The sequence below is a fragment of the Micropterus salmoides genome, unplaced genomic scaffold, assembly GCF_014851395.1.
Source record: "Micropterus salmoides isolate LMB-PRFRI ecotype aquatic unplaced genomic scaffold, ASM1485139v1 Ms_hic_scaffold_16, whole genome shotgun sequence".
Classification (NCBI taxonomy): Eukaryota; Metazoa; Chordata; class Actinopteri; order Centrarchiformes; family Centrarchidae; genus Micropterus; species Micropterus salmoides.
Window position 1 is genome coordinate 10,149,928 of NW_024040707.1, and position 27,980 is coordinate 10,177,907.

At 44.4% G+C, this 27,980-nt stretch overlaps 1 protein-coding gene across 8 annotated transcripts in view; it reads right to left on the reverse strand.

Moving 5' to 3' along the window:
• The window catches only part of camta1a (calmodulin binding transcription activator 1a), a 283,748-nt gene that overhangs the window by 61,640 nt on the left and 194,128 nt on the right, over positions 1-27,980 (reverse strand). The window lies entirely within an intron of this gene.

Below are 27,980 nucleotides of genomic sequence, written 5' to 3' on the forward strand. Positions count from 1 at the left end.
ACAGGAAGCTCGGCTCTTCTAGGAATAAAGTAAAACAAGGAGGTCGGGAGGTATGCGCTTCACTCCAACCCACTTTGTTATTACTATCAAGTAAATCTGGAGAAGCTGGGGCGATGCATACACTGTCTGTCAGAGTGCACACAGCTTTATTATTCAGCTGTCATGTGTTCAATAAGTTAGTGGTTAGGGGTACATTGCTTGGAGGACCATGTGATAAATAGGTACCTCTTGAAGTGTTTCATGTTCTCGTCTTATTTAACTAAAACCCAGTTAAAAAGAGCAGGGTCTGCAGAGGAAGTCAGTCTGTATAAACACTCATTTGCCAACATCAAACCGTCTGATTAATTATACCAGAGTACCACTGCACAGCTACACAGACTGGGCACATGGTGAGAGAAACATTACATAGCTAAAAACAAACACATCACACAGATGCACAAACACGTGTGTGTGGCTGTGTGTGTCTAACAAATTCACACATACAGACATCCGATGACCACTTCACAAACAGCAAAAGTCACATCAGCCTCGGGTGTTTCTCCAGGTGTTCCATTGTTCCAGTCACATCTATTGTGAACTGATTTCAATAATACCAAACTCTGTGTGTGAGTTTGAGATACTGAAGGCATGCAGACTTCCTCCTGTTCTTATTTTTTTTGCTGCACTCTCATCCATTACAGCTGTCTGAAATAGGATGTATTCCTCCTCCTACTCCCATAGCTCTGCAATCCATTACTCCACGCTGGCAACAGACAGACACTTCCTCCCACTCCCACAGTGCATTGAACATCACATTACTACAGTCAACCACAACTGCTAGCAGCTCACACATTTCTCCTTTGCAGTTTGTAAGTATTTATGTCATAAACTGTAAAAAAGAGCACTTTTCAGGGATTAGGCATTTGTGATGCAATACAGCACATTGGTCTATGAGACATTAAACTGTTTGTGCATTTCACTACAGTCAGGTGTTGCAATACTTTTCTGAAAGGTGCTTACAGAGATGCTACCATTCTGTCTATTCAATATTTGACTTTACATTTCAACACCAACACCAGTACAACCGAAATTCTGCATTCATTTTCACTGCACACAGAAAAAAAATGCTGCTTCTGTGCTAAATAAACTTGCTGTCTTGTTAATTCTGATTACGGAGAGTTTATTGACATATCATGGTTAATACTGCTCTTGCCTAAAGCACTTGGCCCACTGAGAGGGGGCTGTTGTGCGGCTGTGTGCAGTTGGATGAGGCTATGACTTGCTCCTCAGGATTGACAGGTGGGCCAGTGCAACAGGCCTCTGTGACTAGGGTGACTGGGGAGTGAATAAATTAGCCCCCAGGCTGCTTTCCTCTCCCTCTGTTTACTCCATTTCTCAACCACACAAAGCAGCGTGCCAGACAAACAAGCGGCTTATAGCATAACACAACTGTTGCACCTGTCAGTGCCGATATACAGTAGGCATCAAACACATATGCACACACACGTAAGCTTATGCTTCCTCAACCTCCCACCACCACACACACACACACACACACACACAAACGCACAAACACACACACACACACACACAAACACACACACACACACACACAGAATAAGACAATGAGTTCTTAAGCACAAAACTACACCCACTCATAAACACAGAAATATTCACAGAAGCACAGACACATACCGTTACACACTGACACATACTCTAACGCACTGACACACACTCATACACAAGCAGAATAGACCAAAATATAAAGGCCAGCCAAGATACTTTTGAGAGCACGAGCATGCCCACATACACAAAGCTCATCATACTTGAGTGCGTATCAGTAATTCAAGACGTATATCAGTTACTGGTGTTTCTGCTGCTCTCTGCATGCTGAGCGTCTGGGTGACAAAGTGACAGCAGCAGAACCATTATTTGCTGTCTTTGGGCTGTGACAGATGACAGCACATCACAGGGCAAGCAATTAAACCATAATTATATACACACACACACACACACACACACACACACACACACACAGATCCTCTCATAAAAAGTGCACTTTCCCAGTGTGTAATTTTAAAGAGCTTTTGTGCACTGACACAAAAACAGTGAAACAAATACATAGGTGTGCATATGAGGACACACACATTCACACACGTGAATGCATTAATGGTTTACTGTTGTGTTAGGGTAGCAAATGAGACAATAGAACAGTGATACAAAATAGTTTATAGACGTGTTCACAAGCAGCATGCCCATAATATATTCAAGCGCTGTCACCGCAGACAGCAGGAAAAAAAGAGTTACAGCGACATGTGTCCTCCAAAGTCAGACACTGATGCAGCAAATTCATTTGGTGTTGTCACTCAAGCAAGCGGCCAAGGCAATGAAACTCCTTGCCTTGGCCCAGTGAGAGGTTATTATTACCTGGCCTGAACACGCCCCCATCTTGGGGTGTTAAAGCGGTCCTGAGTGGAGCAGGATTGCAGCTCACACAGGGCAAGCAGGCCAGACAGCCCATTGATAAACAGTTCGGCCTAAATAAAGCCTTCAGATATAAAGGCAGGGCCGCAACCGGTTACCTGTACGGCCTCTAGAGGCCACTGCTGCCCCTGGCCTGCCTGTTGCCCTGGCGACACCTCACTTACATTCATCCATCATGGCTGACAGGTGTCAGGCACAGCTAGAGATGGGTAAGTACAATGCAAAGTCTGTGGAGGCAAAACTGGCAAGCAGACATGCAGATATAGTGAGACTGTGAGAGAGTGCAAACTCTCTCATTAGCACATAATGATGTGTGAAGACAGTCCTAATCAGAGTGTGGCACCTTATTTATGTTGGAAAATTTGCCGTTTTCCTGCCATGACACAACTGTCTTTCAGTCAGAGGCTGACACACACTTCCTGTCTTCCTGTTGGATTGTCAGTCCAACTGGGATGACCACACTAACATACATTGCCTTTATCCAGCACCGACTTTTCATCCATGATCCAGCCAACTCATGGAAGGATAGTTTTCCCATTAACTCATGTATGACTCCCATGTCTTCTCATGTTTCCTTAGCCAACATTTGTTCACACATAGCATCACCCTGGATATGAATAATCTACAGTCTGATCCTAAAATACATTTTTCAACTCTCACTGTATTGAATGACTTGCTTCACACTATTATACAGCTGTTGACATGGACATCCACCTGGTAAAGTCACTTCTGGCTCACCGCTTCATTAGAGGGAATGTATCATTTTGTGTGTGTGTACTTCTGTGTGTGTGCATGTTTGCATATGTCTGTTCACATGGATGCCTGGGGCAGGTGATTCAGCCTGGGGCACAGCAGCATAAATAGAGCTCACACAGCGGCCAATCAAGCAGTACTATCAAACCCCATCCGTGGAGGGAACGCAAAATCCATACTCAGTAGAGATTCATGAACCATGCAAGATTCAAGCTACCCTGGCCATTGACAGCATTCATGATGACTATTGATCAACTAGCAATTTCTGGCTCTATACAGACGTGATTAGATGACTTACGGCTGAAAAGTGCCACTTCCAGTTTGGAGGATGAGCTCATTTTCGACTGATACCTAATGCTCTTCATTTCACCTGCTGTCTTTACAGTCGGCCACTCTACTCTGCTCTCTCCCAATCGTTCAGTGGGAATCAAATTATTTGTAGTGTCTGGTAGGGTGGCACTATGCCCAGAAGGCCCATAATGCACAGTATCTCTCTTGCATTTTGGATTCAGATAGAAACGCACAGTTCCTGTATGTTACTGGCACAATGACTGTGGTTTTTATCCCATGCTATTGCTTTCTCTATTAAGATTCTTCTCCTTCTTCATACCCCCTTAAATAAGCCGCTACTTGTAAAATTGTAACAGTATAATTCTTCAATGCATCTGAAGAGTTAAGCAACGGTTGATGAGACATTATACATAATAAATCAAAAGAGGCTTAGATTTATCTCCCCGGTTTTCTCCATTGGACCAGCTGCACCCTCTAAATCAGTCAAAACTGAACGGGCTACAAAATGAATTGGCAGGCTGCACCCAAGCTGAAGAAAAAAAATGAAAAACAAACCAAAATTCCTCAACAAAGCAAAACAAATGATGCTCTGGAAAAATGCATGTGTTATGGAAATGACCAGCCCTAAAAATAGCATACTCATTGTAAAATAAACACAAACAGTTGATAAACAGGCCCTGAAGAGGAGAATTAATTAGCCACGCTGGACGAGTAAACATAGCTATACATCAAATTCAGGAGGAAAACAATAACAGGGCTGAGGCATTTTGAGACAAACCAATGACCACCTGCTATACCAAAAGCCCTGACTCTCTCTGGCCTTATTGCTGAAGTGAAGGAAGACAGGAACAAATTCAAGACAAAAGAAAGGAGAGACATTTTATGGAAGAGAATTGTGGTGATGAAGCAAGTGGGGTATAGGAGTTACATATTGGGTAGGACAGAGAAGAAAAATAGGGACAGAAAGATAGACGAGGGGATGTGGGGTTTACAGCCGTGCTTTTGCACGTGCCAGAGAAAGCTCATGCACTTGCCCATGCACGTCTGTCTCCCTGACTGAAGACACAGTGTCTGTTGATGCTAATGCTAGCCAGCTGGGCTCACGGCCAAAGGCATTAAGTGGAATCGAATTCCACCAAACTAGCTTTAATCAGCAGGTTTTTAAGGTTAGAATTACTCTCCCTCTCCTCCAGCCCGCTGGCCAAGGTTAAAGCAGACACAGGCAGGGGCTGGGCTCAGCTAATGGGATGGATGGGTGGCATGGGGCCTACGGCATGCCACCATACACTTACACACAAAAGTGCAAACAAACGTAGGCCTAAACACAGCTACACGCTGCCAAGTCACACTTGCAAATCACAATAACGCACAAACACCTACAGACATAGAAATACAGCATAGTGACTGGATGTGCACAAGACAAAGACAAGCACACAAATATACTTAATGCACCTAACCATACAGACATACAGTGACACAAGCTGCATAACAATTCTCAGCAGACTAATGCATCCATACTTGCGTTTGTATCACATTAATTAATTACGTTCATTGATTCCTTGACATCACAAGCTATAAATGCCTGGCCTAGGTAACTATACACCAGTTTTACTACCATTACTGTAGCTACATATATTCTGAATGTAGCACTGCATTAAAGCCTATTCACTTAAAGTAAGCCTAACAAGAATGTTGAAAACCTTAACACAAAAGAGAGAGGTGAAACAGTTGGACGAGTGAATATATCAGGCTGTTTTTTATGCTTCACAAAGAGCCAGTAGAGGCCTTGCCTTGACCTCAGCCTACAACAGCAGTCAACACATTGATGCCTGTCCACAAAGGAAAGCTCAGTAAACCTGCGAGCACTTTTGACAGCTTCTCAAAAGTCAAACTGTGTTTCTGTAGGACCCACACTATAAGCAAAAGCCTAAACAGCAGTGGTAACAAACATTCTCTTTCCACTTTCCCTCACTCAGGCTTAAATGAGCTCAAGTTGTTTTTGAAATACTAACATGCTGTCTTTGAACTAGCTGCATCTTGCTAAAGCAAAATAGCTTTAGTTAAAAGTATAGGTGAGGAGAGCAACAAATTATTCTAATGTGAGGGATGACAGGTTACAAATGGATGTTAAGTATATGTGTAAAAGGCAAAACGGCAAATGGAAACAAGTCATTATCTCAAGACACTGCTTCCTTATCACCCACCCTTAACTTGACCTCTAGATTGCCTGTCTAGAATAGACATGTAAAAAATGTCTTGCAGCAAAAACAGTAATGGGCATCTGTTTGCATTACGAGCCTGGGGCTATCACCCACGACAGGCACTTCATTCCATTAAAAGATGGAGTAACGGATACACCAATCAGCTTATAGTGCCACAGTTTAAAGACACAAGGTCAGAGGTCAGGTTTTAGCTGTCATTTTTGGTGGGTGGGAAACAGCTGAGTCTAAGAAGACTTTCCCGTACCGCTTAGTCAAACCCAAATGCATGTGCTGGAGAACGGCCAAAGGGATATAAAAAGGAACATGGATATGAATTCACTTGGATAGAAAACAAGGATGGAGAGTTACAGGTACAGATGTAGCTGCAGTATGGTACTAGGAGGGCAGTAAAAGAATTCTTCAAGGAAAAAATACATATTCTGGCTTTAGTTTTTTTCCCTCTGTCACTGTCCTCAAAAGCTGGACTCCTATTCGAACCTCGTGAAATGTCCCGTATTTAAAATCGAATAATGAATTTAATAAAGGCAGAGAGACTCCTGCTGCTTAATAAACATAGTTGGCATTGTTTGAGTCTGTATGACCGCCCATTAACCTTCCCTTGTGTTAGCTGAGGTAAGGATAAAAGTGCCACTGTGTGGAGAAGGGGAGCACGTCCTCTGCATTAATGAGAGCTACCACACAACCCACTGGATCCCCCTAAAACACACACACACACACATGCACGGCAGAGACCTGCTGAAGATGACATCACAGGCTCAGCCTCCCTGCTGTGGGTTATGCCAGTCAGACATGCTGCCTAATTGTAAGAGAGAGCTCAGATTTGTAATGCTCCACACTTCTGTTAGGGCTGATTAGCAGAGGCTCACGGCTTCTCCCCCCGCCATGATCTATAGGCACTCCAAATTTCCAATATCTCCAGTGTGAGCAAGGAAGAGCTAAGAGAGACTGTAAATCATGACATGTCCTACTGAGCGGAGGAAAGAAAAAAGGCTGGATGGATGGAAAGGGAGAGAGAGAGTGAGCGACAGAGAGATATTCAGCTTGTAGGGAAGCATGAAGGGTGAGAGGAATGGAAAAAATTATTGGGGAAACGAGGTGACGGGAGAGGGAGTAGTGCACATATAGAGGAGAGAGGAGCACACATCAGGGAGACATGAGAGTTAGGAAGGAACGAAGAGAGTAGAGGAGAGGAGAGGAGATATGATTACCAAGGAAACAACAAGAAAAAAATTCCCGCCGGGGAGAAAGAGACAGAGAGTGTGGAGCAGACAAAGAGGAGAAAGAGCATGGGGGGAAGAAAGGGAGTGGGAGGACAGAGAGACACAGAGAGAGAGACAGAGAGAGGAGAGGATAGAATGAATGCTAACAGGGAGCCCAAACCCAGTACTGAGGCTTTATCCTTCACAGGCGGAGGAGCAACAATCGCAAACACATTTTCTCTCGCCCTGGCCCTAAGAGAGATAAAAAAGCAATTTGTATTCTATTCCTATTCAGCGTCGCTTGGCCTGTTTCTCTGCCTGCATATTTGTAAACACAGCTTTGTCAGAGCAGCTTAATCTTCCCAACACAAACACAGACTACAGGAAGGAGGGGCGAGAAAGGGTGAGGAGGGGTGAGGGAAGAACGGTTATGAGGGGAGAGGAGGGTAAAGGACGAGTGAGAAGGAGAGAAGAGGGGTGAGGAAGGGTCAGAGGGTGTGGAAGGGAGGGGAGGTTTGTGGTGCAACAGAGGGCCAAACAAGAAGCAGTGCAGGGCAGCAAGGTTCAGAACTCGTTTCCGTCTCTGCTGCCACAGGATGCCCCCATGTCAAACTCTGAACGTCCCACTGTGTGACGTACAAACACACACACACACACACACACACCAGCATTGGCTGACCCATTCCCCCCATCATCGTCTCTACCCACAGGCCTAAAGTCCAACAGGCTGGATTACTGACAGAAGCAAAAGAGCAAAGGCTCCTCATCATATGGCCAGGATGTGACAGATGGAAGAGGCGGGCCCTTCTGCTTCCTTAACTGTCACCATGCCTCTCTTTAGTGCTTGTCCTGCACATTTAGCCTGTCATGGAGCTTACAGGTATGCACTTACAGGTCTCTGGGGAACCAAAGTCCACGTTGCTGCACAGGCCAAATCACACAGTCAATGCGGAAGGACAAACACATCTCTGCGAGTGACTATACATTAAAGTAGAGTGACTGAAATAAGGAGAGGGAGAGGGAGGGGACTTGGAAGTGGCGATCGTCTGGGTGCACATTCGCTCACAGAGGCGTGAAATTAGCCAGAGCGACACCTGCCAATACGCACTGCATAAAAGCAGACTAGGTTCACCCCACTCTTTGGCCTACCATATCGCTCTGTATCTTTCTCTCATTCTCCCTCATTTTATTTCTCCATACTCTGAGATCTCTTTATTATGGCCCAGAGTGCCCAATTAAAGACTGATAGCTGCCCCGTCCACTCCCAAGACTGCTAGGAGGAAGATGGTGCTCCACTTCAGAGCATGGCAACAGCCTTCATCAGCTTCTGTGCACTTTGCTTCTATCCCCACTGTCCTCATCCCTCCTCAGCACCCAGCACACCCAATTTGGACAGCCAGGCTCAGCGGCAGGATTAGTACAATTGAGAACAATGACAGTAATGACATCAATCATGGAGGTACTATGGAAACAGCAGCAAGCTCACCCAGACTGTTTACTTTGCCTCCTATCTCATTCCCCCGTACAGAGCTGCAACTTCAACCAACTGAATTAAAAAATAATAATAATAAGCCTGGCTATAGAGCCATTTCTCTGCAAACACACATACCCTTGAGTCTGGGCCTATCAGGGCTTATAAAAGGTCAACAGCATCACACTGAAAACAAAAGCGTGTTCTGGAGCTGTCAGCTACATAGATAAACAGACTGACTTTGTGAGGCACATACAGTATTGACAAAATGTTGCTGGAGCGCCAAGCTAACTTTATTCCTTGCTCGGTGCTGCCATAGGTTTCAACAAGTGGTGACCCACGACAACATGGCCTTTGTGCAATATTAATGTCAGTATTCCACTGTAGATGAGCATATAGCCAAAAAACTTTGACTTTACCAATGCCCACACTTCTGACTGTATGTGTGTGGGGAGACAGAGAGCCCTGCAGACAGACACAGAGCCAAACGCACAAAAGACAGATTTGGAGAGACGGGGATTGCCACAAACAGACAGAGAGACAAGCAAAGAAAGACAGGGAGAGCGGCAGGCACACAGCAGGCAGATGGAGGAGCCTAAGAGCCCCTGGGCAGCCCTGTGATGAAGACAGTGGGGAACGCAACTGAAGGAGTCCATGTTATGTTCAGATTGTGGTGAGGAGAAGGAAGGGGGGAGGGGGAGGTGGCTGGTTATGAGGGTGGGGTAGGCAGACAAGAGAGAGGGAGTAAGAGAGAAAGAGATGGGGGGGGGGGGCTCAGCCAGTGAGCCAAAAAGAGGGAAAGGAAAGCAAATGAAAAGTGACACTTTAATTCAGAGGGCTTCTTCTGCCTGAGTTATTATGAGATGTTTGTAAGCTGGCTTGTTCATGCATCTCCCTGGCCTCGTGCCTGGCTCGCTCTCACTGAGGAGACCTGTGGCGCTAACCTGTCTTTATCTGAGCTGCACAGCAGGGGACAGCACTCTGCCACCATCCTCTGCTTTGATCCTCCCACTTCCACCATGGCTGCCTCACTGCCTCCCCGCCCCCCCCTCCCATATTCCCTCTTCCACCATCGCTCATATGCAAAATGTCTCTCTGTGTCCTGTTGCTGCTTTGATATGGCCAAAGTCCTTCATACTCCCTCCACTCTTAATTAATTGCGATTACTCTAATCTGGAAGACGAAGGTTAGCTTTGGCTTCACAGAAACACTTCTGCACTCAGCAGTGCACTAGTGCTATATATGAAGATAACCACTGAGGACAGACAAACAGAGAAAATACATTAAATAGAGTGAATGTAAGTGTATGAGAAAGAGATATGCACAGAAATATGAAGAGAAATGAAGGGCAAACAAACAAACATAAAGAGAAAGACAAATGGGACTAGAATTGAAATGATTTGACATTCTGGCTGGGCAAAGCTTGGTGTTTGAAGATGGGAGCCTGACCAGGGTATGTGATTTCCACTGTAGGAGAAGGAAGGCCATGAGGGCTGTTTTGGGTTGGGGCAGCAGTCAGGGAGCAGACAGATAAAGGAGACAGACAGATAAAGGAGGCAGACAAATAGAGGAAGGGAATTATAGGGGCACACAGATACATGGGCTAAAACGTACCTCGAGTACCAGACAGGTACAATCTGGACAGACAAGGATGGAGGAGGGGGGCCTGAGTGTAGCAAATTCAATCAGGCAGAGAGATGTGGACACATACATACAAATGCAAGTATAGCCAGACAGACAAGAACATGGATAGATGCACTGTATGAATACACAAAGGCGGTGTGATGAGAAATGTAACAGTAAAGCAGAAAGGGAAAAGGACCCAGAGCAAAGTCAAAGTGAGAATGAGAGAGAAAGAGAGAGGGACAGCGATGGACACAGGGATGTGGTGGGGGTGTAGTAGGAGTTGGAGTGCTGACAGGTCTCCAGAGGTTGTAATATATAGCATCGTTTCAATCTCTCAACAGCAACTACAGCCCTCCTTTTTCATATCCTTCTACAATCTGAGGACAGAGAGATACTTCTGTCCTTCGGAGCCAAATCGGCATTCAAGATGATATAAAGTGCTCATTTTTTGACATTATATCCCCAAATCTGGATGGTTATTTGTGGCTGGATGAGCTCTCCGTCCTCATTCTCTCTTGAAATCTCAAGGTTACTAATGGTAAAGGATGGATATAAAATGCCAACGTCAAACGCGTTTCTATGTTTGTCTTGTAAAGTCCCCTCTCCCAGCGAGGTTCGAGACCAATGGTTGATTTATCTGCTGCGTGCGCCATTAATCCTGCGCCCATGCATGTCTCTGCTGAATAATTGATCTCTGTGCTACTGTAACTAAATCCGTCAAAACAATGACACCCCATCTCTTTCTCTATCCCTTTATCTCTCTCCCCACCACCACCGTGACTTACCTTTGTAATAGTCAAGTTGTTCTAAACAAATAAATCTAGTACAGTGTTTTCCGTTTTCTGCCAAGCAGAATTGGGGAAGAGAAGGGTTAGGGTTAGTTGGAGCAGTGTTTTATCACCACAGTTAGGTGTGTGACACTGGTGTTCTACCACCAGAGGGAGTTTCCCCCTGACTGTGTATGTAAGGATCCTGTGAGGAGGCCCGGCCACTTGCCCAAATACACAAAACAAAATATAAAGATGTAGTTGACAGGGTAATCTGCCAACACCTCCACTCTAGAGTCCTGGCAGCCAAGTGAGTGGGGGCTGAGAGCAGCAGTGACCTCCTAAGGTGATCAGCTCTCAGCTCTCTGTCTAGACCTCAACAAACAGCTGCTCGGTCTGGAGCAGAAGGGGAACAATGACCCTTAATTTATGTCCACACTCCCTCCTTGTGCCTGTCTCTTTGACTTGTTTTTGCATACTGCATTTAAAGTAATAAGTACAGTATCTCCTTGAATGCCACAGAGCTATAAATCAGAGCAAAATGGACCTGTCATCTTAGTAAACAATGCATGGGACCAGTTATCATTAAAAACAAAAGAGTTCTAGAGGAGGCCTAGCCATGCATACGGATGAGGATGGGACCAATCTACCAATCTCCTTGGCTCGCCCTACACTTCTGGCGTACACTGGAAGTACAGATACACATATGCACATGCACAAACACACACCTGAGCAGACAGAAGGAGGGCATACAAAACTGCTTAATTTTCTCATTTTAAGGTGTCTAATGTTATCTTTGTCACTCATATACAGCAATTACAGAGGCTATTTCGGATGATGTTTTTGCACAAAACTGAATGTAGAGGTGTGTTTACTGATGTCCGTATGTCAAAAAGGTTATTAAAAGAAATTGCAAAAGAGCTGTTGTAACATACAATCTACACCACAGAATACATTCTCTTTTGAAAGGCAAAAAAGCATTGTGTCTTTGACTGTTCTCAGCAAAATACAGTGTGCAAGCATGCTGAGGAATTGGATCTTGAAGACACTGAAAGATGTTGATTTCCTCAGACCTCAACGCACGGGTAACAGCTTCACAAATAACAGTTTGATTATGATATTTACGCTGTATAATGACTTCTTATGACAAATAGCGTACGATCACGGAGTCATTCAATCATAACATGTTGGTCGAAGTGACATTAGTAAGATTTAGGTCAGCGCTTGGAAAATGAGCTCCAGATTCGATTGCAGAGACGACATTGTTCAATGTCACGACAGTACCATGAAAATTTAGCATCATTTGTTATGTTGTGCCATCAATGTTTATGACAGCCAATCCATCGTCAAGTAAGCTGTATGTCAACCTTTATGTCAGCTTTATGACACATGGATTGCATGAAATGTCAGGGAATGTCATCTCTATGTACCCAGGCGTGCCAGAGTACATGTGATGGATACAACACTCTGGAAAAAAATCAGTCTTTAACACATGTTTGCAGAGCAGAGTTCAAATACCCTTCATGTTAATCAGACGCCAGTGTTTCTGTGCCCCTGTGTAACGAGGTGGCAGGCGGATGGCTCCAGGCAGCGATTTGCATGCAAAGCTGCATATCCTCCTTCCATAGCAGGGGCCCCTCAGGTGTAACCGAGTGGAGGTTCCTGGTGGCACTCTGCCCTCTCCCTGCCTAAATGAGATTGGGCTGGTGTCCCCCTCATCTCTGTGTGCACACCTCCCCTTGCTTTTCCAAACGGAGCACCGACACAGACACTGGAGAGATATAGAGGTCAGCAAGACAGAGACTGAAAAAGAGAGGTAGAGAGATAGAGAGTCTGGTCTTTAGTCAAGAGACGTGGACTAACATTTACACAGCTGCTGATTTCATGACCATGATGAATACTATAGCCAGAGTTTTAGATGATTTCTCTTCTGATGATGACAGTAATGGAGTCAGTCTCCTCCTAGAGCTAGAAGTTACTCTAAAGATGCAACAGTTTGAGAGCAATTGCTACAACCCATTAGCTAAAACAAGGTGTATCCCTAAGTGATACTTGATGAGAATAAAGATGGCCATACATCTGTGTATACAGTACCTACACACAGGCCTCCAGCACTAGTTGTGCTGTGCAGTAATAGGCTTCGGTGAGGCCTGTAAAGTGCTGCAACTGCATTTTTAGAGTGGGTAGAATTGCAGTGCTACAGAGTTCGTAAAGGGGAATCTGGGAGAAGATGGGGGGGGGGGGGGCTGTGCAAACTAGATCCTCTGTCTCAAGTCTTCTTTAAGTCTAATGCAGGTTGTTATCTGTCAGGGAGAGCTGAGAGATGCTCTCTTATCAAGACGCACACACTATAGGCACACACAGACTTAATTAAAGTCCCTTTTCCATCTGATGAACATGGTTGAGCTATGTTGTCTGTCTCTGCCTTGTGATAAATTCATTCTGCCTGCCAGATATTAGCCAGTTGAGCTGTGCATGTAGGAACTCTGTCTGCAGCTGCCACCCTTCAGATACACTTGGTGACAGAGGGATCCAGCACGTCCTCTGTGGGCCACATGAGGACCGATATGTTCTAATGGCTCCTCCCATCACCAACCCCCCTCTTCCTCAAGAAGCCCCAATGCTCTTGCCCTGTCTCATTATGTGGGCGAGATGTTTGGGGTCTCTCTGTGCCATCCTGTCTCACTGTCAGCAAGCATAATGCCTCTCAGTGGGTGCGCCAGCTACTGCAGTACACAGCTTCTGTGTGTGTGTGTCTGTCAGTGTGTGGATGATCTTCTCATCCACAGAATTTCTTTCCTCTCCTGCTGGATTCTTTTTACATACTGTAGCTCAAAAACAAGGGAGGGAAGGGGATGGCTATTGCAGTCCAGAGGGTGTCCACACTAACGCATGTCTCAAATGTTATTCAATTTTTAACTGACCAGTGTAAATACAATACCTAGACTTGTCTGTGTGTCTTTTCAATTTGTTTAAATGTAATTTAGGCAGGAGATTTACACAACCAGATGACAGTGGGGCACTGGGGAGCACTAGTGAGAGTTGCATTCCAGCCTGCAGATTAATAAAAGCCTGCGTCAAGATCTGCAGGATAACAAACAGCGAGAAGCAGACGGCACAAAACAAAAGCAAAACAATCAACTTCTTGAAAAGGCTTAAATGACATTTAATATATTTACTGGCAAACATAAACATAAATTGACACCGGGAGGCTGAGGCGAGTGAATACAATATATGTGATTGCTATTACTGGCATAAGCAATGACAGTGTGCACTAGATTGGTATGGTATATTGGATTTCATGTTCTTTGAAATGGAGTCTGAAATGTGAGATTTGTCTTTTGTCTCCGAATAGCTCCCCCCCCCCACCTATTCTCTCTCATTTGGAGACTGGCACATTCAGTTAACTAATGTGCAGTATATGGCAATGCTACACTATTACCCCATTCGCTCAACTGCCTGTCGAAAGGATGGAACATCAGATGCGATTTGGAGATGCTTTCCTTTTGTTTCCGTTTCACATCAGAAACATACCTGCTGGGAAGATTTTCTCTCTATAAATTTCCCCTATCTGCAGCTGAAATGCTATTCATCTCATTACGGTTGATTGGGATCCTCATTACCTTAGAAAGTGCGCACAGACACATGCATGTGTGTTTTCATGCATGTAAATAAAGACAAGAGATAATGAGCATAGAGAAAGGGAGCAAGTGAGAGAGATAGAGAGGGAGAGCGGAAAAGAGAATCAGGGAGGGAGGAGAGTGTTAATGAGTGTGAGATGTGCTGAGGTCGCTGTGTTTGTTCTGTAATAGTGTGTTGCCGCAGAGCGCTGCCACCTCAGGTGGGTGATTAGCAGTAATTATATAATTACACAAAATGTGATAATAAACAGCACAGAGGGAATCAGCTCCATCATCTACTTTGCTACACCTCATATATACACATATACTCATTTTCTCATGTACAAACAAGTAAATAGAAAAATAAAGTTCTCGCTTTTAACAAATACACACACTCGTTATTCATGCACAATCCTGCACCAACACAAAGAGACGGACAAACACGTTCACACCAAGATAATTCAAACCTGATACAAAAAGTAATGGAACACTCGCACTTGTCCTCCACTCGCACCTGTGAGTAAAAACCGATTTGCTCCCTGACACACAGTAACGGCCAATAAAACAAGTGCTGACTCGCTCCTAAAAGCAGCCGAGGGGAGCAGGGGGACAAATGAACACAAACTGGGAGTAAAAAGCTGCTCCCTGGAGGATTTTGCCTTTTCTGTAGTCCTCATGTTCCTTCCTGCTTGAGTGAGAAACACTATCTAAAAGAGCCCACAATTGTCCTTCTCATCTCTGGGCCCGCTGCAAAAAAAAAACAGGGGTGATTGTCTGATGCATCCCTCAGTGCTACTGGAGAGCAGCTTAAGTGGCTTATTCATTCATAGGTCCACTACAAGTAAGAGCAAAATGTGTATATGTGTGTGCATGAATGCAAGTGTGAATTTAAGTGTCTGTGTGCAGGTCAGTGTGACCTTCAGCAGGAATATGTGGGTTTACATGTGGCCAATGGCCAAAAAGTTACAGAAACAGGAGACTTACGAGCATGATGAGCCACGAGCTCTCCAGACAATTTAGGGCTGGAATGAAACTCCCAGTGAGAGTTTGAGTGGAGAACCAAAGACAAAAATGGGGGAAGAATGAAGAGGATGGAGGAAGGAGAGGGCAAGAAAAATAGAGGATAGGGAGTGAGAGAACAGCATGGGGTGAAAGCAGGGGATAATTACTGCTAATAAAGCCTAATGGAATTCAGGCCTCACGTCAGGTGCAAGATGATCTGATTACTGCTGGGCGGCTGGGGGAAATTGGGAACTGATCCGTTAATCCTGCCATCCCCTTTTGTCTCTCATTCGGTGTGGGAATGTGTGTATCTGTATGTGTGTGTTCACAATACCGGAGAAGTATGCAAAGTTAGTCTAACTCAGTCTTGTAAAACTGACGCATGCAGCAAGCAGAGTAATTTCACATTCATAGTTTCAGTGTGTATATTTCAATATAGAACTACAGAACTCTATAGTGTAGATTTCATATTCGATTTTGTCTTATTATTAGTGTGTGTGTGTGTGTGTGTGTGTGCTGTGCACTTATCAGGAGTGAGAGACACAGGGTGTGTTCTTTGACAGTCACTTGCTGTGACCCGTGGTGTCCCTGATTCAGAGCACAGCCCATTATCCTCCCTGTTATGGTTTGCGTATGTAGTGCATGTGCATGTACTGTACATCTGTGTGTGTTTATGTGCATGATGTTTGAACTTTTCAACTGCCTCTCCCTCCCCAGGCCTCCTGCTGATGATTGCTGACCTTGGCTGAATATCACAGTCTGGCGACACAGAGGTCAATGGAAAATGCTGCCTTTCCCCAGTACAGCGTGGTACAGTGTGTATGTTGTGATTCCATTAGTGTCTGAGTAAAGGGAGAGAATGAGAAAGATAAAAACAGATAGAAAAAAAGCATTTCTTCAGTGGGAGTGATACTATATGCAGTGTGATATAATTGTGCCATATATATAGCACCCCTGCAGGGGTAAGGTGTGTCTGTGTGACAGGACAGGAGCCTGGGTTGGCGTCTCTGAAAGTTGATGAGTTGGGAGATATGAGTGTTTTCAGAGCGCATACACACAAGTGCATGCAGATCAGTATGTGTATACGTATGCGGATGTGAGGACGAGCATCTTGTTTGGTGAGTGCACACACTCGAATCAATCTCTTCCTCATCTGCAGGAGACCATCTCCAGTCTCCCTCGACTTCTGTGATGTTTCCTGCTCTCATCTGGCTTCAGCCTAGCTGCTGCAGAGAAACAGTTTCAGCGTAGTGAGCTGAGAAAGGAGCAGGCGTCATTAGCGTGGTTGGAGATGCCTTTCTCAGCCATCCTCTATCTCTCTATAGCACCTGCTCCGTCTCTAGATGAGATCAGGAAGGTGGGGCAGTGGAGGGCAGAGGAAGGGTGCAGCACAGGCGCGCTCAAAGCAGGAAGAGAGGCAGATGAGGGTGTAGAAGGGAGATGGGAAAGAGGAGGGCTGTGCACAGAAGATATCAGCCCATGCCTTAAACCAGACTAGAGGCACTCGTTATCATGGTTTGATTTCTTGCTATGCCGCTCCGCATACTCAGCTCATTGTAATGGCTGTTGGGTGTGAACATGGACGTGGCAGCGGCAAGTCAAAGGGATTAGCCATTTAAAGACGAAAAGATGTTTATTTTCAAGTGCTATGTTTTTAGCATATTTATCAACATCCAAGGCAACATGGAAATAATATCAATCTAATCCTTGAGGAAAAATACACATCTCAAATTTAAAAAAGATGCCCTCACTGAAGTCAAGTTGAAAGAAACATTAACATGATGCATGTAAAGTCATGGCCTTCCCAATGTGAAATGCCACGATCAGTAAATCACATTTTAAACACTGACAATAATAGAAGACATGCTACAAGGCCTTTTCCTTAACTAAATATGGTCACCTTTCACCATTTACAGAACTGAGAGCATTTTTCACCACCAGAAAGACGAAAGGCCTTTATGAATCCTTATGTTTAACATAATAGCATATTGACCTTGTGTTGAAGGAGAAAAAAATGCACTTCACACCAAAGAGCATACATGAGAATAGTCTTGTCACTGTTGTTTTCTTTATTTTAGTCTGCACACAAGAATATGATGCCCTTTCGCATGACCTATATCATTGAAAGCAGGATGATAATACAATTTGGCAGTAGCACACTAAAGCTTACTTAAATCTCTTTTAAATTGCAACACCCTCACATTTCAGAAAGGTTTTTCCACCTTACCAGTAACACCTAATGCCCCTAAACAACTGGTCAGAGTCTGTTTGCCCGTGCCATGCAAGGCCTTTACAGGTCCACATAGTGTGTAAAAAGAATTTTATTGCGGGCCAATCTGAGGGCTTGTTGTGTTTTTACAGAGTATCATCTCTGCTTGTTGTGTGAGGGTAGGGGTAACATATTGGATGTTTATTAGACCTGGAGTCAATGCCCAGGGTTGAGCACTGCTATAAAACTGTTCTCTATAGCTAGTCAGTAGAGGCAGTCAACTGGGCTGCTACCCTGCTCAGGCCAGATGCCACTGGGCTGCTAGAAGCACTTCTGTCCCCTAATCCCAATCACCATCAGATCAGCCTGGAAAGGTCTTAAAGTCATGCACACAGAGATGTCTGCTTTGTTTACTGTAAAATGTAACCTCTTCCAGTACATAGTGGCAGCTCAATGAATGCTTATAGCCCATAATATATAAACATATGTGCATTAGTCAGCACATAGAAGAATAATGACTATTTTCCAAATCCAAATTCAGCAGTACCATACTGCAACAATCCCCATAGACAGAGCTGTGTAGGGCTGACTTCTGGGATCCTCTTTCCTATTTATTCTGGGCTTCCTCAATTTTTAAAGAGGAAGCAACGTTCTGGCCAGAGGCACTTTAGAGACCTCTGCAGCAACATCAGAAATGGACCTAGCTGAAACACCCAAAAAAGCAATTGTGCATGCACGTCACGTCAAGAACTGGGCATTGAGGTGAATTTCTAGGTGCTTAAGATCTAACGGACACAGCCAGTCCACCTTCTCATCGATTTAGCACCTCTGCTACTCTGGGGGGGGGGGCATGGCCACAGCTGGGTCTGCGTGTCCTAAAGCGCCACCATGGCACACATGGCAGCAGGATCATGACAGACAAAATTTAAGTCTGCATTTGGGCAGCGTCTCAGGCACTTTCAGGGAATAGTGGCAGTGTTATGGAGCCGGGGGGAACAAGCCCCATCTTTATTGCTCTTTAATCAGAGCAGTGCAGGCTGGGTAAAGATCAATGATCTCTGAGTGTTAGCATTGACTGGGGCCTACAGCTCCCAATCAAGGGCCCCTCTCCCACCTAATGTTACATTTAATGAGCCAATTAGTCCACAATGGCGTGGCCGGCATCTTAAACTGTTGTTTACTCTGCATTCATTATTAATATCTCATAGTTAGGTATGAATAAAATTAAAAGGAGCAGAGAGACCATTAGCTCCCCATGGTGGATGCTTATTAAGATAGGATGCTTTGTTATCTGAGCAAGGGGTTGGGTGGTAATTGTTTGTGGTGGGCAGGATATGCTGGTTCAGTAGCAAGAGTGGTTTGATTTATACAACCTTGGAGATGTTGATGCATGCATGTATGAGAGATGAAGTGGTGTGGTTTGCTCTAATGCCTGTGAGAGGAGAACAACAGCCTGCATCCAGTGGCGTCAGATGCTGCTTTAGCTCCCTCGTAAACACTCTCTGCTCTCTTCCTCCACTCCTAACCCTCTTCTCTCCCGTCTTCCCTCCCTCCTTGCCTCTCACTTTAACGGACACCTCTGGTAGGGGGTATGAAAATGTGTTTTATCTCCCCTTTCTGTCATTCGCTCTATCCTGTTTATTGTTTTGTTTCTTTGTGTTGTTCTGTTTTTCTTGCCAATTCTACTTTTCAATTTCATGCAGAATGGGAGATAAAAAGCTACTAAGTGGTCAGAATAGGTCTATTTTCAGAAAAACTGCCGTAACATAGGGGGAAACCATTAATCATTGAGTAAAACTGAAAGTGAGTCAGGATGAAACACTATCATTGTTGGCACTCTTGTTCTGCACCCTTGTTCTGGCATGGCCGGATGTGGATACATGGGGACCAGTACCATTGCCTGCGTGGTGCGGGGTGGGCGTGGGGGTGTTGAATGTTTGTCTGTTCATCATGACGAAGATAGAGTGAGAGTGTGTATATGGAGGCTGGAGCAGAAAAAAATAAATCAAAAAATCAATAAAACATTAAAATCGCTTCAGTCAACAGAGCAAGACCCAGCTGCATCCAGCAGCTCTTTCGCCCAGAAAGATTCTCTGCTGCCTCTGTTGATGGGACTGACTCCAAATATTCAGCAGGCAAAGCTGGGTACACACCTCAGAGGAAAGCCTGCAGAAGAGACAATATTCAATATGAACAGAATGATACATGTTACAGACCTTTTTTGGATATGATATAGAGGATACTGGCCTGAGGCATGGTACTTATGACCAATCAGAGCAATTCTTTTTAAGAATTCATGAAATTAAATGATCACTGAACCAATTGCCTCTTATTGTCCCCAAGGCAATTGGCTTGACAGATACTGGCTGAAAGAAATAGTCATTAAATTATAACAGAAATCTGCTAAAGGCAATAGTACAAAGACTAACAAATGACAACATTTGTTAAAGTTACATTCCCTCATTCTTCTATTCATCTATGGACTCCAGTCAGGAAGCAACAGGGTAAGCCTTTTCGGTTCCACTGCTCCCCGCCACTGAAGCAGTGCATAATAACTCATAGCCAACATCGTGCTGGAACGCGGCAGAAATTGCTTTCAAGCTCCCACTTAAAATAGTCCCGGTGACAAGCCTGCTGCTTTAAATAAGCGCCTCAGCCTGTCTGGAGAGGCTCCTTAATCCCAGTGGTGAGAGACACTCCAACAGGAAGACACTGGGGTGAAAAAACACTCCTGCACCAGAGAGACTGGAACAATTTACAGCAGGTGACTGTGGGAAGCAGGATTCACCAGCAGGGCAAGATAGAGGGAGCGACAGAGAGCGCGTGGGGGGTGCGCAGAAGTGGAAAGGGAATATACATGGAATGGAAATGAGACAGCTTACCTACAAATATCTCAGTGCCCGCACCTACACCCCCTAAAATACATCCTTTAGGGGCACTCCAGCATACATTTTTTGTTTTGAGCAGCTCTATTATTAAAATTGTAAAAGGCTGAAAATACCAGCACAGAGAAATAAAACTATACATGTCCAGGGGGCAGCGACAACATCCAAATATCTACAGTCAGTGCTTTCTACCACTGCTCAGTTTCTGTTTCTGGACACTTCTTGTGTTCTCTGGCCTCTGTGTCTCTGTGATGCTGTGGTGTGAGCCACGCTCAGTCCCAGCTAGGTGATGTAATCTTGGGCTAGAGAGGGAGACAAGGGGGCTATGACGTCACCCACGACCTCACTAACATTTCTCCCACCACACACACAAAAGCTCTCCTCTGAGAACAGTCTGTCCAGTACACAGAGAGAACATTTTGGCTTGTCCTCCCTCACTCACAATTTTTTTTCTTTACCTCCCTCATTGCCTCTCTTGTCCCACCCTCTCATTCTTTTCCACTCTGAGCCTTTGTCCCCTTTCTCCCCCACTTTTCTCCCTCTCTCTCTGCCACCCTATCACTTCCATTCTCCTTCCTTCCCCTCCTCACGCTCCCACCCTCACTCCCTCTATACCTGAGGCTCTTGTTCTTTTATAGCAAATTGAACCTTTCACTCTGAAAGAAATAATTACTCTCTGGAGAGAAAAGGGACTGCCGTGGAATGCTGATATGACACACAATGTCACCTTGCCACTCAGGAGCTGCCTGCACACCCAGCTCAGAAAGAGAGAGGGGGGAGGATGGGGAGAGAGCGGGTCAGGGAGCGGGAAGGGTAAGGAGGGTTATAGAATAGAAGTAGCAGAAAAGTAACAGTAAAGAGAAAGAGAAAACACGTGGGTGAGGGAAAGGGAAACTATGCCTGCATTGGTAAAAGAAAACAGGAGATGGAGGGAGTGAAACCACCAAGAGGACAGGGAAAGTACAGTGAGTAATAAGCCACAAGAAATGAGCAAAGGAATGACAGAAAAAGAATAATAGGTATGAAAATGTGTGAGAGGACACCGACTGGTAGGACTGACACCGGTATATGGAACTGTGAAGAAAAAGTGAGAGAAGAGGACAAGAGAGGATACATGATAAGAAGGAGATAAGTAAGGTTACAGGGCGACGTGGGAGAGAGAGCAAGGTAGTGTCTTGGGGTCAGAATGAGAGAACAAGAATGAGAGATAAAGACAGGGACAGACAGGGTGTGACAGCAAGAGCCCTTACTGGGGTCAAACCAGGGATGGATCCATCTTCATCCACTGGCATTTGTGAGCTGGGGGAGCAGGAGCAGCGAGAGCCGTGAGCCGGATCACTGCCATTTCCACTTATTACCCATCATGCCTTTCAGCAGAGCAGCCATGCAGTCATGCCTTGGCCCCTGGGAAGCTAAACGGCCCTCTGTGGGCTGAAAGGCAGAGGGGACAGAGTCAGAGGATGGGAGGAAAGAATAGGGGAAACCATAAGGGTTTTGGACCCTGTAATACTGCCAGAGGCTCTCAGACTCATCTCAGGGATGGATCCAGACTTATTGTGGCTAAGTCCAAGCTGGATCAAGCCTACTGCCAGAAGTTTCTGCCAGTGTTAATTTCGTCAGCAAGAACTAAAAAACCCACAGTGTGTCCACAATGGAAATACAATAACCAAATAAAATGTCCCTTTTTAAACAATAACTATGACAAATTGAAGTGCAATTGTTTTCAATACATTTTAACTAAACAATACTATGAAAAATGGATGAATGAATAGCCATCAAACAAAACCAGCACATTATCTAATTTCTTCACTGATGACAATAACAAGTGTAATCACAGTGACTGTACACCACAAAGACAGTGACTTAAGTCACCTTAGAAAGTGTGAGAGTGAACTAAAACAATTAAACTGTGGCTGGGCATCTAAACAATGAGCTATAAATCTATGCAAAGAGGGGAGCTGCCGATTCAAATGATAATTCTCGGTAGGTTCATCTCTACTTTTCACATTGTCACATTGTCTTCACATTAGCATTACATGTAATCACAATGGTTTGACTTGTCATGTACCCTCATGTACCCACCCCCTAGAAAATCATTCAATCATACCTAAAAATGTTTGGGTGATTTTCTTCAATGTAGCGGTGTGAATTAAATACCGTAGAGATTTTACATAACAGCACGATTTTACAAAAATTATTTTATGTGGCATTACGGCAATTTTACACATAAAGAATAGGTAAAGCCTCCAAAAACATGTGTACAGTAAATGTCTGTGTTTATGTGGATTTAAAGTCTGAGAAAATAACCCTGATGATGTCATCAGTTTATAGGCTTAAGACTTAAAAGTTTAACTATAACTATATGGAAGTGCAAAAGTAAACCACTAAAATACCCCTTTAATTAATTACATTTCAACTGGGTATATGACACCTGGGTATATAAAATATTAATTGACTTTAGTTTTTCATCAACTAAACCTAGACTAAACCTTGCAAAATGAAATGGCTTAAATGTCACTCAAACTAAAATTGTCTTGTATAATGACTTTAACTTAACAAAGTCAGATGCCAATATAAGCCGTGGTTCCTGAAGTGATTTCATATGGTAGAACTCCCCATCAAGCCAGAGCAACATCAGATAGTGAGACTGTATATGACTATAAAGTTAAAAGTACATGTTAACATGGTTGATGCTGAATAGGGAAATAAACCTGCTAGGTTTGTTACTGGATAAATGGGAACACCAATCTTGGCTGACACCAAGCTGTACATAATACAAAAATATTTTATACTGCTATTGTGGTTACTGTATAATTGAACCAGACGTTCGGGTTTACTGAGTCGGAATACAATTAATCCCTTGTATCTTTATCTTGACACATGACCACTGGAAATTTACAAAATACAAAGAAGAAGGAAAGAACAAACCATATGTAAATGCATACTGTATACACCTACATGCACCTCTGATAACAGTCAACCTCCACCACCTCTTCCACTGTGGCTGGTGAAATGAGGGCTATTTTTAATATCTGCTCTGGTGCTTTCTGAATAATGGGCAAATATTACTCAAGGTCACAACTCATTTGTCAGGCTGTGAGTTGAAGGAATGGCCCAGTGCACTAAGGCTAACATTCAGCTTTTATTCCGCTGATAAAACCCACAGCAGCTTTACGAGTACAAGCAGTTAAAAATGGAAGAATAACAGGCATTGGTAAGACAGAGGTTTGTGGCAGAGAGTGGTGGACAGCACAGCATGCAAGAGAATAATTCGCAGGGAAGGAAGGAAGGAACAGGAACAGGGCTTAGGCTAGGACCAAATTGGAGAAAATCCATCAGCTTATTGCCTCGTGATGTTATAACGGAATGCCAAAGGTGGCAGGAAGGAGTGGCTCTGAGGATAAATCATGTTGCCTCTGCCTCCATGACAACTTTAGTCACAGTGACGTCTACAAAGTGGCTGTGGTGATCAAACAGGAGCTGTGATGACTTCATCCAAATGTCACACACACAGTACTACAAATATCCCGTGTCTCCCTGGGCAAGCATTATTTGATCCTGGGAGACAGGCTCCTGACAGGCCATAACATGACAACTAGTCTCATATCTAAGACAGTGAATGACAAGACACAGTTCGCCAAGTCTATCTATAATACATAGAATAATAAAACAGATATAGAGGACACCACTACCATGTCATGCCTTACAGCTATATTATTAATCATAGGGGTTTGCAGTTTACTGTCATACAACTGTAAACTATTTCTTTGCTCTGTGAGCCTCACACTGTGTCAACCACTGTGTGCTTCCCGCCCCGCAACCCCTAGTCTTAGGTTATTAAATCCTACAGCCCCCAGCATGCATTTCCAGCTAAGATGCTTCCAACCCTGGCCAAAGACTTTTATCTTCCTCCCCAGCACAGGCATGGCACCTCCGTGATGCTTTCAATTTTCTGCTCTGTGCTTCTGTGTTTTATGGGCCTGTGCAAAGGTTCCAGACTGACTGGCTAGGCTGACCTGGACTCCCAGCCTCTTGGTGTGTGCGCCGTGGTTGGGGTGACATCAAGGCCACTGGCCAACCATAGACAGGGCTACGTGGCATCATCAGCCAACCACAGAACACCCAGACACCCCATCTGGAAATACACAGGAAGACATCATGTTCTCACATGCTGACAACACACGCAGTGCTCTCACATACAGAGAGTAATCATAACACACAGCACCAGGCTGGGATGTCAGTTGCTTTAGTCCAGAATACTACAGTTCTTTATGAGGCCCATCCTTTGCTCTGAACAAAAAGGAGATATTCATTGGCACAGTCTAGGAGTCAGTCTTTGCTTTTGTAATTACCTGTACACACAGATGAGTGGAATAAGTAAACTATAGCTATTGCACATTCAAAGCATCTAGGCACAGGGAGGAGCTTGCATTAATTAAGTTTCATCTTAGCATTAGCTCTAAATGGCTATTTATTGCATCAGTGTCTTATCAATGGTGTATGCGAGAGTGGTTAGTGCTTTCTGTGTGGCCACTGAAGAGACCTCATTCAATAACAGCCAGGTCTGACAATCAAAACTACAGTGTATTTCATAGTAAAACTATGGACAACAGCTTCAGCCTATATAGCCTAACCCACATAAGATTTATTATCTCATCTGAGCACATGAAGTCTCTTTGCAAAAAAAACTATGTTAGTAAATGTTGTTGGTTGGATTGAAAATATGGACTGTGGATGGGATGACCAAATAAATAACAGGTGCTTCCTCCTGTGAGCATCCATCATCCAATGAGCACACAATTTCCCACGACCCTCCCTCTCCCATGACTGCAGTCTCAGTTGTTTTTGCTGTCTCTTGGCACACCATGGATCCAAATCGAATCATTACTTGGATTGAAACTTGGCTTTTTTCAGGTGTAAATACAAGGTTGATGGGAAGGTAACTCAATAAGGAGGATTTAAAGCCACCGTTAGATGATGGCCTGATGACCCAGCTCCATTCTGAAGAGCAGCTGTCCTCCAGGACCTCTAGGTGTCTCTCTCCCTGGTGTATGATTTGGTTCAGCTCCTCTTCATGCATTTGTACCTGTTCAGAGCAGGCTGAAGGGGCAGGGTTCAGGACCCTGTCAAATCCCCCTTCACACCCTCGGCTTCTTACTCAATTAAATCTAAATTCCATGTAGGGTATGAGGCAAGGATGGAAGAACCTAGCTCCCCTGAAAAGGCTTGAATAGAGAGCAGAGGTTTTTCCTGTGCAGGGAATATGGTATGATGCATTACATCTCAACCCAGCACCCATAGCCCACCGCTTAGCTGATCTTTGAAAGATATTGCTTATAAAAGAGATGACTCCAGGCGACGGCCAAGTTCTGTAGTTTTATTACACCTTGGGGCTACAGCAGCCTGTCTTTGGAGAGATAAGGTTGTACCCTTTTCATTTTGTATCCTCCGGCCGATATTTTAAGCTGGCTTGTTAAGGGCAGGCGAGCTGAGTGCTGGAACAGAGTTTGATGCATGGCTTTACAACAGGAGCCGGGCCCATAACGCTCAAAGGCCGATCATTACTGACCTTAATAGCCCAGTCTGCATCTGGGCTTGATTGATCGTGCCTAGCAGGTTGTGAAATGCGCCATCTGGAAGGAAGGAAGGTGAGATGGGCAAGCGGAGACGAGGGAGAAGGCAGGCAACACCAGCCGAGCACGGAAGAAGGGAGGAGAAGAAGAGAGCGGGAGGAGATGGGGGAGAAAAAACACAAACCTAGACGATCTTGTACTGAAATTGATGGCCATAGTGGGATGCTGTAGAAACTTAACTGCACTAAGAGGCCCACCAAGCACCATAAACACTGTCCCTGACATAAACAACAACACTTAGCCAGACTAGGTGTATACAATATTCATCTGAGGAGCTGCTGCTTGGTAACTCTCGTTTACTTGCTCTGTGCGCTTGGATAAAATCAGCACTGCTTAGGTGAGGCAGCGGGATGGTATAGTAAGTATGATATGAGTTATGTAAATAAATGTGATTTTGAATGTGTGTATGTCCATAAGGGCTGTGTAAGGAACAAAGGATGGTTTGGTCCGCAGAGTGTCCTACCACAGTGCTTTATCTCCTATAGTCTGCATAATGTATGATCCTCAACCACTACATTGGTTCCAGGGATTATCATAAGGCACTCAATATTCTGCACAACGGAAGCCAAAATATTGTTGGGTAACCACTTTGCATAAACCCACCCTATAAAACAAAAAAAAAGTTTTTGAATATCACTAGATTAACAGTAATATCATATCACTTAGAGGCACCTTTTATTCCAGTTTTAAATCTACAGAAGCCTGTCATCTAGGAAATAGCACATGATGTCTGTACTCCATACAAAGTTCATGCATAGTAACTGTATCACTCAAGCCGTTCATGCCCAATGCAATTTCCCTGCTGCAAGTATTCAAGTTGGCAGAACACCACTGAGCAGCCCTTTCGTGTCAGCTGAAGCTCCCGAGAGACCATCAAGCTTGTGTTCTCCATTACCATACTCTCCTCTCAGTCAGTCAGTAATGGTAGCTACAGTAGGGTGAACTAATGTGTATCTGGTACAGAAAAAGGATTCTGACAGACTCCTTTTTGCACTTCATTAGACCAATTATTTGGCTTGCTGAGTCATTTGACCCAGTCAAATCAAGTGAGTTATGATAAATGCAGAGAGGGTTATACTGCACTGTGAGTTTTGATATCAAAATGTTCATATATCTGCATTCTGCAAAGACACCAGCACAATGCATAGCATGCAACACACCATAACTTGGGTGTAAGAAAGTGTTTAACAGCAAATTTACGTATGCGGTAATCAGCACCATAGAATGTCTTTTGGGCCAACTTTATGTAGGGGAAGATGAAACATCTGGTATCAGGTAGGTTAGGAAAAAGAACAAGGGAGTGAGAAAAGGAGAGGGTAAGATAGCATGCAGTATGTGTGTGTGTGTGTGTGTGTTTTATGCTTACAATCGCTGCACACCTTTGCATTGTGTGTGTGTGTGTTGCCTGTGCGCAATCTTGTACGCGCATGCGAAAGAGATCAAGACACACAGACAGCCTGGACAGTGGGTTCGTGCATTTTGAGAGAGAGAGAGTGTGTGTGTGTGTGTGTGTGTGTGTGTGTGCGAAAGGGAAAAGGGATGACAGAGGGCCAGGTGGAACGGAGACTTCTGTCGCTGACTCAACACCTTTCTCATTTTATTACCAAATCATCCATGACAAACAGCTCTGGCGTTTGGCAAAGGTGAGGCAGGCAGGATAAAAACTGCGATGAGAGCAGAGGAGGTCACCTCAATGCTGCAAACATTGCATTGGTAATGTAACATGTCTGTGTCACTTCAAATGTCACCTTTACAGATGTAGTCATCCATGTGTCATTTTTAGATACACTGGGGTGACAGTGATGGCCCTCACTTCCTATAGACTCCCACCACTACAAC